Here is a 13,102-nt window from a genome sequence, read left to right on the forward strand (position 1 = left end):
ATTATCGATAAAATTTTTCAATCGCTTGAAAAGTATATAAAGTACCTAAGACATTACTATAAAATATAAATAAATACGGTTTTCTCTGCCGGTATTCCCATAATCTCGCCACTCTCCATAAAAATTTCCATCACTGGAGGAACAGTTTAAACGCGGCTCCGGCTGTTTAAAAAATCGCGTCCTCGATCAGACAAGTCTCGATCGTAACTCCGAGGCTATCGAAGCTGTGCACCCAGCCAGGAAGAATCCCGCGCGTGGAAAATATACGGACAGGTCGAAGGGACTGCGGTGGTTCGTGACCAATGTTCTCGATTTTTCTTCAGATTCGTCCCACCGGTCGGGACATGAAAAGGAATGTCGCATCTTTTCTCTATCAGAACGTCTAACGGTACAGCAGGCAACCTCGTGCATTTGCGTACGCAAGACCTCCACGAACTAACGGAGTTAATTAAAATCGTTAAGGATGTTTTGCGAGGCCCGTCCCTTCTGCTGTACAAGGATTGCTCGACTCGAGCGAACATATATCGTTGCCTTTGGCAAGGATTTATATTTTTTCAATAGGAATCGTAAAACTTTTTTTTTTTTTAGATATGGTGTTAAAGATTCAGACTTTTGTTCTCCATTTTTCCGTTCTCTATTTTTTTTACAATTCAGTTGGATTTAACAATATTTTAGATATTTTATGGATATCTCGAGTGACTGAGACATTTTAATAAAAACGATAGGATTACGTTAATATCGGGTTTGGGGAGAAGGAATTGGGTTTTGAGTTTATTGATGTCGTATAGATAATTTACGTGAAATGGCTATGAAATTATGAAAATGACTTTTCTTTCACGATGTATCGTTATACATTTTATACGTGAAAACAAGAAAATTCTTTTCTGGGTGGAATGCGAGATTTTGTATTCCATTTAAGATTTCCAATAAATCGAAGACCAAGTAAATAACGATCTGCTGTGTTTACATGAAACGACAATAACTTCTTTAGGATAAAAGTGTTCCGCTAATTTTTTATTCCAAGACTCTCGCAAGAAGTTCAATTTAATTTCGCGATAAGGAAGATTCCCCTCGTATATCAAAGGAAAGTAATTCCACTTATTCAATGAATAAGGTAATAAGAAAGTAATGAGCGTGTAGAGTAATTAGCCTCCGTGATAATATCTACGAACAAGCAATTTTTTTTAATTTACACGAAAGAAACGTAGGTTTCACCTCTCAATCCATACACTGAGAATCTTCTGACAAAAAGTGGAACACCCATTCACAACAATACCACCACCTACCATACCCCTAATCTTTACTATCTTCTCTATAAACCTAGAAGAACAGACCGTGTCATCAAAACAAAAAACACGCATCTAATTCCTAGATCCGATCATCTTCACAGAAATACTTCTATAAATAGAATGATCAACGTTCTGACGTTTTCTATCACAACCTACCATACTTCCAGCCATCTTTACCAGATAAACAAACACCTCTATAAATCAGAAAAGCACGAACAATCAATTACTAGATTCACTGATTTCTACGAAAATACTGTTTTAAATAGAATGATCAGTATTCTGTATTCCTGATATTTTCTACAGGAACCTACCATATTTCTAATCCTCTTTACCAGGCAAAATAAATATCTCTAAAATCCAGAAGAAAAACATGGTCAATCAACTAACTAATCCCTACATACAGTGATTTTTGCAAAACTACTTTTACAAATAGAATGATCAAGACTCTGACGTTTCCTATCATAACCTACCATACTTCTAATCCTCTTTGCCAGACTATAAACCAGGAAAGGCACGAACAATCGACCAACTGATCCTTAGATACTGCGATTTTTGTGAGAATATTGTTTCAAATAGAATGCTCAACGTTTTGTATTCCTTGCGTTTTCTACCAGAACCTACCGTATCCTCGATCTTCCTGACCAGAGGAACATCCCTAGAAATCACAGAAAAATCCATACGAATATGATATAAAATTGCTGAATGCAGTGATTCGCAGGAAAATACTGTTCTAAATAGAATGACCAACACTCATAAATCCAGTCTAAGCAATTAAATAATATCATTGAAACAAGCAATGTGCCCAACGAAAATATCGATATTGTTTCGAATAGAATGCTCAACGTTTTGTATTCCTTGCGTTTTCTACCAGAACCTACCGCGTATCCTCGATCTTCCTGACCAGAGGAACATCCCTAGAAACCACAGAAAAATTCATACGAATATGATATAAAATTGGATGCAGTGATTCACAGGAAAATACTGTTCTAAATAGAATGACCAACACTCATAAATCCAGTCTAAGCAATTAAATAATATCATTGAAGCAAGCAATGTGCCCAACGAAAATACCGATATTGTTTCGAATAGAATGCTCAACGTTTTGTGTTCCTTGCGTTTTCTACCAGAACCTACCGTATCCTCGATCTTCCTTACCGGAGGAACATCCCTAGAAACCACAGAAAAATTCATACGAATATGATATAAAATTGGATGCAGTGATTCGCAGGAAAATACTGTTCTAAATAGAATGACCAACACCCATAAATCCAGTCTAAGCAATTAAATAATATCATTGAAGCAAGCAATGTGCCCAACGAAAATACCGATATTGTTTCGAATAGAATGCTCAACGTTTTGTATTCCTTGCGTTTTCTACCAGAACCTGCTGTATCCTCGATCTTCCTTACCGGAGGAACATCCCTAGAAACCACAGAAAAATTCATACGAATATGATATAAAATTGGATGCAGTGATTCGCAGGAAAATACTGTTCTAAATAGAATGACCAACACCCATAAATCCAGTCTAAGCAATTAAATAATATCATTGAAGCAAGCAATGTGCCCAACGAAAATACCGATATTGTTTCGAATAGAATGCTCAACGTTTTGTATTCCTTGCGTTTTCTACCAGAACCTACCGTATCCTCGATCTTCCTGACCAGAGGAACATCCCTAGAAATTACAGAAAAATTCATACGAATATGATATAAAATTGCTGGATGCAGTGATTCGCAGGAAAATACTGTTCTAAATAGAATGACCAACACCCATAAATCCAGTCTAAGCAATTAAATAATATCATTGAAGCAAGCAATGTGTCCAACGAAAATATCGAAACACTTATTATTAACTCGTTCAAAGGCGATCATCGTTTCGATTGCAAGATTGAGTCGTTCGCCAAAGATTCCTCCAGTTCCCATCCTAAGAAATATTAACTTCCATGAAGAAGAAGAAGAAGAAGAAGACGAAGAAGAAGAAGAAGAAGAAAATGATGATAAAGAAACGGCATACACAGCGTCGACAGATTTATGCGGCGATAATTATCGCGACCGTTATCTGCTAATCGTCTGAATTCCATATTGCATCCTACTATATTTCATCGCGAGCAACGTTTGATCAAAAGCTCCAAGCAGATTTTCTTCTTCCGCAGCTTCTTCTTCTTCTTCTTCTTCTGTTTCTTCTTCTTCTTCTGCTTCTTCTTCTTCTTCCAATCGTTGAAGATTTCACGCTCACGCGTCACATGAAAACTCGCTATTGACACAGAAAACGATTCGTTCGTTCATACGTTCGTCCAGATCACAAACGTCGAAGCCTGTGCGTGAATTGTGCACGTCGTTAATCCTGTTATTATTATTATTATTATTATTATTAGTTTCACGTTGACCACAGATTCTGTTTCTATTTTCGGTTGATTGCCACGGCGAAAATAACCGTTCCGCGTATTATCGTAGCCGGATGACGCTCGAAACGGACCAAAAGTCGCCCGATCAAACAAACAGACGGATAAAATTGGCAGCCTGGCAACCATTATAATATCGTTCATGCTATATCCGGGACCATTTTCAAGATCGATCGTCTCGAAATAATTCATCGAGCTGCTGCTTAACTTCTTGCAATTTCTGTTTAACGGAATGCTAGATTCAACGTTTTATCTCTTATGCTACAAATTTTAATTTGCGCGCTTTCTTTAGAAAATTAGATTCTTCAGGGGACGAAGATGAAATAATGGAGCTTTGGTCGTTCGAACAAGATTTTTATTATCATAAAAAGTAGTTGGAAGATAGCGGTCACGAAGCTGAATTTAATTGGAAACTGGCATCGAAAGCCTGACATTTTTGTAAATTGAGAAAAATGCGAAGTACATGTTAAAGTATTGTTGCGGAGGAGTAAATTATCGAAGAATGTAATAGGTACATACTTGATGCGAGAGAATTGTTTTATTACGATTTCTCCTGACTGGAGAACGGTATAGAAATTTAAATTCTAAATTATTCGTAAATACACCGAATATTTATTTATAATATATTTATATCAAAAATTTGCAAACGTGTGATTAATCCGCCACAGATTGATTATATAACTAATAACAGGTTATGCTTTATTATTTTATATAAAAGACTCGTTCGGTATTAAATCAATCACATTTACTGATATATAATTTGAAGGACATTTTGACACGAGGAAGTCGATAGTTGGAATGTGCAACATCAATCAAACAATCAACAAAGCATTTACCTACTACACAAGAACTCCGTTCATCTACCGCTCAAGAATTCCACTTATTTTCCATTCAACAATAGCAAATCATAGATAAATCAATTAACATTCTAACGCGAAGATAGATGATCGCCGACTCAACTAAATAAGAATTCTAGTTATCCTCTGCTCAAAAGTGTTATCCATTTCCTTTTCGATATTAGCGAGTCTTCTATAATCTAACTAACCTTGGATACGATCAGCTCAACGATTACGAGATTAAAAACAGAATCGTAGAATTAACAAAGCATTACCTTACAATACAAATATCCCATTCGACTTCTATTCGGAGACTCCACTTACTTGCTATTCAAAAATGATAAATCGTACACAGAGATTCTAATGTAGCTAACATTCGCCACAAGAAATTCGACCATTAAAAAAATTAAACAAAGTGTTTCCTCCATGCGCAAGAAGTCCATTTATACCGCATTCAGAGATCCTATTTATTTTCCATTCAACGTTGATCACTTTCGTAAATTACTTAAATTTTATTAAATTAACGACACACTAGAAAACACTCTTTTTCCTTTTTCAGTCTTCCATTCACCGTTTTCTCCTACAACTCAAACGATACTTATCAGGAATCGAATCAATCCACGTTTCTTCCTACGAAGTCTAATACGTTTTCTCTCTATCGTGTAATGAAATCTAGCAGCTCCTACAAATTCCCCTCCGCATAACATTCTCCGACACCGCTACCCATTTTCGAAAAACCATCTCCCGTGAATAAGCACTGAAGGAGCCACTTATTGTTAAGCCGCTTATCAAGTCAAGTCTTTCGTTCGACTGGAAGTTCAGGTACAAACCAGATTTCGAAACGAGTCGAATTATTAAGATGACTGGAAGGAGGACAGTTTCTTCTAATTTTTCCATCTTCCATCGATTATTCTCTATACGCAAGTTGAGAATTAAGTCAAACCACGTTGTCTCTTTCTACGTCTGCTACATGTTGGCCCTACCGTGCAGTAAAATCTAGTAGCTGCTACAAATTCATTTTCGAATAACATTCTGCAGCGTCGCTATCAATTTTTACGAAACTGCTACATATCCCAAAATAGCCATCGCATGAGCCACTTATTGTTAGCATACTGGCGCTTATCATCGTCGTATCGGACACTCCTTCGTCCGATTGGAAATCCAGACGATCTCGGAGCGAGACTGCGCGGTACTTAACATCGATAAGTCGCGTGTATATCGACTCCTTGGCGATTATTTCGCGACGAGACGACCAATTAAACGATTCCCATTTCCACCGTGTTGTGTATACGCACACGCCGTGCAACGATTCTAATCGGTTTTGATAAAACGGCCATCGGAATTCGAGTGGCAATTTCACTTAACGACGCTGTTAACATCCGCGCCCGCGTGTTTGCGTTAGCCGCAGTGCAAAAAAACAAGCAGCGGGGATTCACGATCGGTTTTATAGAGAAAGGAATGCGTGCTCGCGTGTACGCTGTTCGTGAACGTGCGCTCACAGACGGTGACTGACCTAGAAACACATTATCGCGATACGCGTTCCTCGCCGACCCACTGACGCGACACGCCCAGCCAATCCGGATCGATGTGCTCGCTTTTATCATCGCTTTCCTCCCGACTAAACGTCCGCCAAATTATCTACCATTCGTTCAGCTCGCCATACAAACGATTGTTAGGTTTTACGAGTTGCGGCACTTTTTCTTTCCGAGGAGCAATACATTTCATCGTCGACTATTATTCAAGCGATACGTTAGATCCAGCGATTTTCAAGCGCTGTGCGCCGCAGCAATTCTTGAAACGTCCAATACTTCACTATATATTTCCTCGATGTTATAAACAGACTGCGGATTTTTATGGAAATTTATTTGTTCGAGAACATAATTGAAAAACTTAGAGCAATTACAGTTTCGGCTAGGGAATCTCTTTTGCCTACCAAATATTATGAAAAGCACTATACTTTCTACGTATATTTCTTTATATCCTGTGCAATTTTACACTTTCAAATTTCTTACAAACGCATCAAAATCCTAACTATGTATACATGTATATATATAAAAGTCAAATGCAACTAACCAACAAATGTTTCATCGTGCGTTTAAATGTGTAAAATACGTAAAATTCATAATTATTAATCGAAATCTATTTCCACTTTCTATGCTTTTGAAGCGTAAGAAAATCCAAGACCTAAATGAAAAGCAGAAGATTTAAGGCGGTTTCTTTCCGGTAATCGGTATCCAGGGTCGGTCCCGACCCCGTCCACCGATAAAAGATCGCGTTAATTGCCTTTCCATTGGACCGCCAGGAACAGGGGGCACGTGTAGAGTCGGCGACCAGTCCGTGACCGGTTCGTAACAGTCGTAGGAACGATCTAAGCGAGTTAGATCAGTTCGGGCGTCGGTAACGAGTGCGATCGTCGGTCTCGATCGGTCGAGCGGCCAACCAAAAAATTAATTAAACTTCCCTAGGCTGCGTGGCATTGGTGAAAGTAATTAAATCCCTGGTGCACTATAGCTACCTGCTTCGCCGCCTCCTATTGTCGCGGCTTGTTAGCAGGAAGTCCTCTAACGTCCATCAGGAAAAAAGTCAGAAATGTTACGACAGTACTTTCCAATGTTATCGATGCTAAGAACAAATATTCAAATGTTTTTCCAGCGGCCATTGCACGCAAGTGATACGTGTCAAAGGATTGTACAGTAGAATAGCGAAGAACGAAACAGTTGTTTATTGGAACAGCGATTAATTGGAGTTTGAAGATGATCACATATGAGGAAGATTGGAAAACAAGAATAGAAATTGTTCGAGTGAGATTGTTACAGGTTTATTCGAATGTTCTTGTTCCTACTGTTGCAGGAATTTTGTCAAGATGCGAAGTGTAGAGGAAATGTTTGAGGATTCGTAATGATAAATGCAGTGGATAAAATGTGAATCTTTATCGTTTGATCGAGTTTGAAATGTCTAATATTGTTCGTATGGAGAGTTTGATAGTCTTTTGACGTTTGCATTTGGTTTACTGATCGAGGAACATGGGTGAAGTTATAAGTATTTGAAAATTCATAATGGTAGGTGTATTAAAAAGAATAGTAATCTTTATCTTCTGATCAAGTTTGAAATTTCTAGTATTGTTCTTATTGGCAGTTGGATCGAACGTTAAAATTGATAAAGGAATGGTAAGATTTGTATCGTATATGAAATAAGAATTTTAGAAAAGGAGTGATATTTTTGTATAACTCGATTATTATTAAATATATTAATTACAGGATAATGTGAAATTTCACCTCAACCAGCGAACTAGTAAGAATTTTATAACATCCTCGTTAAATGCTTCACAGGTTTATATTTATGAATGATGTAAAACGATGATAATAATATTGAGTGAAATGGTTTGTTTCGTTTGACGGTAAATCTCTGGGGATATAAAAGTCGACTTCCTTTTTCAGTAACGTCAGAGACACACTTGTTTCACTTGAAACACAAGGACGAGGTATGAAATGCTCTTTGTTGAAGGAAAGATATGAAAGTTGACTGAATAATCCTATGCAAAAAGCATGATACTGTTAATGAAGAAACTTTTTTTGTTCCATACGATGAATGCGAAAAAAGAGCAAAAGAAAGGCGGACTGATATGACGGAAAAAGTTGCTTTCTTTCTTTTAAATAAATATCTTTTCATATGTGTTGAAATAAAAATATGTGTTTTTTTTTATTTTATTTTGGTTATTTTACAATTTGTCCTTATGGACATTTGGTAAAGTGTTATATCTTGTTGGTGAAGAAAAAGAAATAAAATAAAAAATAAATATAGCATGTGGGTGGCTACCCCCAGCGGGGTGCCAGCTTCGTTTTTTCTAAGTTATATCTTTTATGTAAAAAAATATGTGTGAAATTAGAAAATGTAAAATTCGTCACTTTAAGTTACTGTATCAATATCTGCCTATAATGAACGTCGATAAACCAAGTACATATGTATATAATTTCGCCCACGTTCATTGATCAATGGACCAAAACCAAATGTCAAAACAGACCACGAAGTCCGAGGGGAAAAGATCCCGCGTCACGATCACGGGAAGCGGAAACGCGGTGTCCACGGGTAAACTCTGTACACCGTTAAAGGAAATCAAGAAGAGGAGAGTCGAAGGGGGGAAAAAAAAGAGGAGAACGAGGATATTATGCGTTTCCTGGTGTACGAGAGCCAGCAAGTGGACAACCTTCTGGTATATCGACGGTATATATTTATTTAACTAATAATAAATGGCCGATGTAGCTCGCAGGCGTACAACTTGCAGCGTATATAAGGACAATACATCTCTATTTTATTCGCCGCTATAATGGATAGCGGAGCCTCGTGTGTATGCGCACCGCGGCAACAATATAATCGTGATCCCATGAGACCGCTCTTTATAAAGGCGCTTTTGCGAGAATGGCCGCTCACGCGAGACAATATGCAGAAATCGCATTATTCGAAGCCGCGGGGTAGAAACCGCCACCGAGACCGGAACAATAAAATAGACGCTGGCGAAAGGGCGACTTCATACGCTGATGAACTTTCCTTCTTCTTCTTTTCTTAATATCTTTCCTATGTATATAGTTTGTCCTCTTCCAGCATTTGATCTCTTACAGCAGGTTCATCTTGCAGGAAAAGATTTATTTTTCGTACATCAAAACTTTTATAAGATTTATTTATCAAAACTACTAACAGATTCTAAAATGTCTGTGATAGTTGTAAATGAATAAAATAAAAAGGACAAACTGTTCTTATCAATTTAGGACTCTACTCTAGTAACGAAATTCTTCTAAAAAATTTATGAACCAAGGAAAAAAATGCCTGTCCTATAAATCTATTAGAATCATAAAAGAAATATCTAAAGATTCGTTTCTATATAACACCGTGTGGAAATATTTCCTAAAAGTATAATTATATAGTTGCTGTTACGAGATCGCTATCGTAGACGACCTAAGACGTTTGCACAGTACTGTATAATATATATAATAACTAGGTCCGTAAACGATTGGACATTCCAATGGACCCAATAAACCTAAAACTGTTTTCTCCAACGATGACCTCTTGTTCCACGAAAGTCGAACGAAAATCTCGACGGAAATCGATGATAAAAAGGATTTTTCGCGTTTCACCTAATTATGAGAAATCGGCCAGTTTCCCCGTGGACCGATAAGCTCTCGTCTAATAACAGGGAACGTTGTCGTTCGATGATCGCAGCGGCGAGGAAAACCAGCCCCGAGACGCTTAAGACAATGAGCACGTTGCCGAAGTATAGGTGAAAGCACACCAATCATCCGCAACAAAGAATGTTAACGTACTCCGTCAGCCATGAACAAACAATGCCGTCCAATTACACCAACGATCGTTACATCTTTCAAATATCTCCTGAGAGACGGCTGATAAACAGAGACTCTTCTTTCCCACCCCTTGCTCTTCTCTTCTTCTTCGTATAGTATTATATCGTCGTCTTTCTGCCATTGAACTCGTTGCAATCCTCCAGTTTATCGAAGTAACATAGTTTGAGACGACTAGGAGCACGAGGTAAAGCTTAGGTGAAAGCATCGAAACAGGTGCGATGAATCTGTCCACGCGGAACGATGCTAACTCCATTGATGGCGTTGAAACGAGAATACGTGTTTTTGGCAATAGTCCATAGTACTATAAAATGGAAAGTTTTTAGAATTTTTGCATATATTACGTTGATTCTATATTATATTCTACGAAGTTCTTTAAATCCTTGAGCATACTGGAGAATGTGTAGAATTGGTTCTGCACTATATTCTGTATGGCAGGGAAATTTTTGAAATTGTCGAATACATTGAAAAATGTGTGCAATAGGTTCTATATTACATTCTGTTAATTTATGTAATGGGAGAGTTTTTTTTAATTTATTAAGTATATTGAAGAATGTATGGAATTAGTTCTATATTATACTCTACATGATAGGAAAGTGTTTGGAATCTTTGACTATGTTAAAAGATATGAATTAATGGGAATTAAGTTTATACTATATTCTGTGTAATGCGGAAGTTTTAAAGAATGAGTACATAAATTTAAAAATGCGTGGAATCTGTTCAATATCGTATTATATATAATAAAGAAACTTTTGGAATGTTTGAGTATATTAAAAAATGTCTAAAATTGATTCCATAGTATATTACATTCTGCATGATTGGAAAGTATTTGCAATTCTTGAATATATTCAAAAATGATATTTATAGAACTTGCCTGGAATTGGAAAGTTATAGTACCTATAATTTCTTATCATGGAGTTTTTATGAATCTTTGTTTCACATCATATGGATATCACATAGTTATTGTAAACGTATGAAATATATTAAAAATTGATTCAAGAGGGCAGTACCAAACCCGGAAGACTAAATACCAAAGGCTACGAAATTTTTCTGACTGAATTCCTAGAAGTTCGCATAAATGTTCCGCATGATATTTATCCTTTAACGGATAAACAATGCTAGCCAATTACCGGGTGCAATATGACGATGTATAGTGTGCAATACTACGCGATTTTCCTCTTACATACGCGTGAAACGCATTACACGCTCGATTGTTACATACATGGAGTATATATACGAGCTAAGAAGTGCCTCTGAGAATGTACGAAAGTTACACGGAAGATGTCCTTATAAAAAATATTGAAATATTAACGCACATAAACGCTATAGTATTCTTAGAAAGACGTCAAATTGTTTCGCAAGTTAACGCAACTTTGTACGCCAATATGATAAGGAAGAATGTGTTAGTTCTACTCTCTGGAATATAGTGAATTGTTGATGATACTTTATACATCACAATATGTAAAAAAATTTCTAAGATATTTCACAAATAAAAATATAAAAATTACGATTTACAATATGAAATGTAATTAAAGAATATTTAATATTATAATTATATATAATAATAAACCTGTAGAATTGTAGGTATATGTAAAGATTGAGATATGAGATATTTTACAGATAAAATTAATTAACAACTAAGTTAATACTTAATTAACAGGTATATGTATTCATATTTCATAGAATAAGCGTTTCTTATAATGGAATTTCTATCAATAATTTTCTTACATCCTGTATATGTGTAATACAGAAAGAATATAATATACATATTAACACATAAAATTCGTGACTCACCGATCGTTGAATATCCGGAATTTCCTGGTATCACTTCCGGTTCAACATTTGTTGTATCATACCCAAAGATGCCTGAAAGTGAAAGGAACCAATAATTGTATAAGTCTTATAGCGAAAATTATCTGTAATAGCTTATATAAAAAATATATGAAATCTCAAATAATACTTGGCAATATTGCTCTTAAAAAGTCACTTGGAATATTTGAATCAGAATGTTATTACAGTAAATCGATTTCATTTATATGATTACGTAGTATGTAATTACAGTTAATAAAACATGAAGATATACATACATTTTTATTGTCGCCCAAATCGTCGAGAATATTCTTGGTTGTAGTAATTTTCACTCACTTGAATAGCAACACAGACACTATAAGACGAAAAAAAGCTAACGCGACCTAGATATCGTGTTCAAAATACAACCACTCTCAATTAGAAACAGAAATGCAAACAAAAATGGCCTTGTATCGGGAAACTGGAACTGCGTAATATCTTTGACTTTATGTTTTTATATACTCTAAGCAAATTTTGTATTCTAACACGCACTGACTCTATAATCACGTCATACGCGAATAAAATACAATTCAATAAAGGACGGTAATTATAAAAAACTCTAATTTTCCTTCAACCACATTGTTCTCGCGCTGCCACGCCCGCATATTTTAAAAAAACTAACGTTTACTGTTCCAAACGAGTATACCCGGTATCACTCTCGCAAAAGAATCGATACTATCTAAACGATTTCGATAATCGAAAGCAATGGCGTCCTTTTACGCAATAAAACGTCTAACCACTACACTTTCATACCTGGAATGAATAAATAAAGCTTTTAAGAGAAATAATTTATTCCAATAAAACATAATGATTTCTTTTTAGTAAGATATATGTATATGATAAACGTGTACACTGAATATAAGCGAGATATGCATAAAACATGCGTATACGAAGTATATTCTTTTATCGTATTCAATACATTAAAAGTGAGATATACAATGATAGAAGCAGAAGAATTAAAAGATATCGAATAAAAGACGACAATACGTAGCATGTAGGAATAAAGTAACAAATTTGTACCTTATTTACAGCGGCAATCCGTCGATCCACCGTATCGCAAGGACGATCCCATGTATACTGACGTCTATTGTAAATAATTGCGAAGGATTCGATGGGGAGGGGGGAACACACTCATTGGTACGCGAATACAAACCGTGTATTTCAAATTAGAATTCCCTAAATTAATACTATTTTCTCACTTCTTACATCTTCGATTGCAAAACTGAAAGTATAAAAAGTTAATAATAATTAGAAATTACATATTCGCATTATGAAAAACATAATGTGTTAAGAAAACACTTCTCATGTATGAACTAAAACATGCTTACTTTCTTATATCCTTAATTGTACACAGTATTATAGTCGCATATTACAT

General features: G+C 36.0%; 1 protein-coding gene across 1 annotated transcript in view; it reads right to left on the reverse strand.

The window, feature by feature from the left end:
- LOC132912287 (tubulin alpha-1 chain-like) overlaps window positions 1–12,489 on the reverse strand; it is a 146,887-nt gene extending 134,398 nt beyond the window's left edge. Inside the window, exons 1-2 of the mRNA XM_060969648.1 lie at window positions 11,967–12,489; window positions 11,674–11,745 (exon numbers count right to left, since the gene is read on the reverse strand). The gene's annotated coding sequence lies outside the window, so the exon portion shown is untranslated. The remainder of the gene's footprint in view (window positions 1–11,673; window positions 11,746–11,966) is intronic.
- Between the last annotated feature and the right edge of the window lie 613 nt (window positions 12,490–13,102).

This window comes from Bombus pascuorum, chromosome 11 (assembly GCF_905332965.1).
Source record: "Bombus pascuorum chromosome 11, iyBomPasc1.1, whole genome shotgun sequence".
Lineage (NCBI taxonomy): Eukaryota > Metazoa > Arthropoda > Insecta > Hymenoptera > Apidae > Bombus > Bombus pascuorum.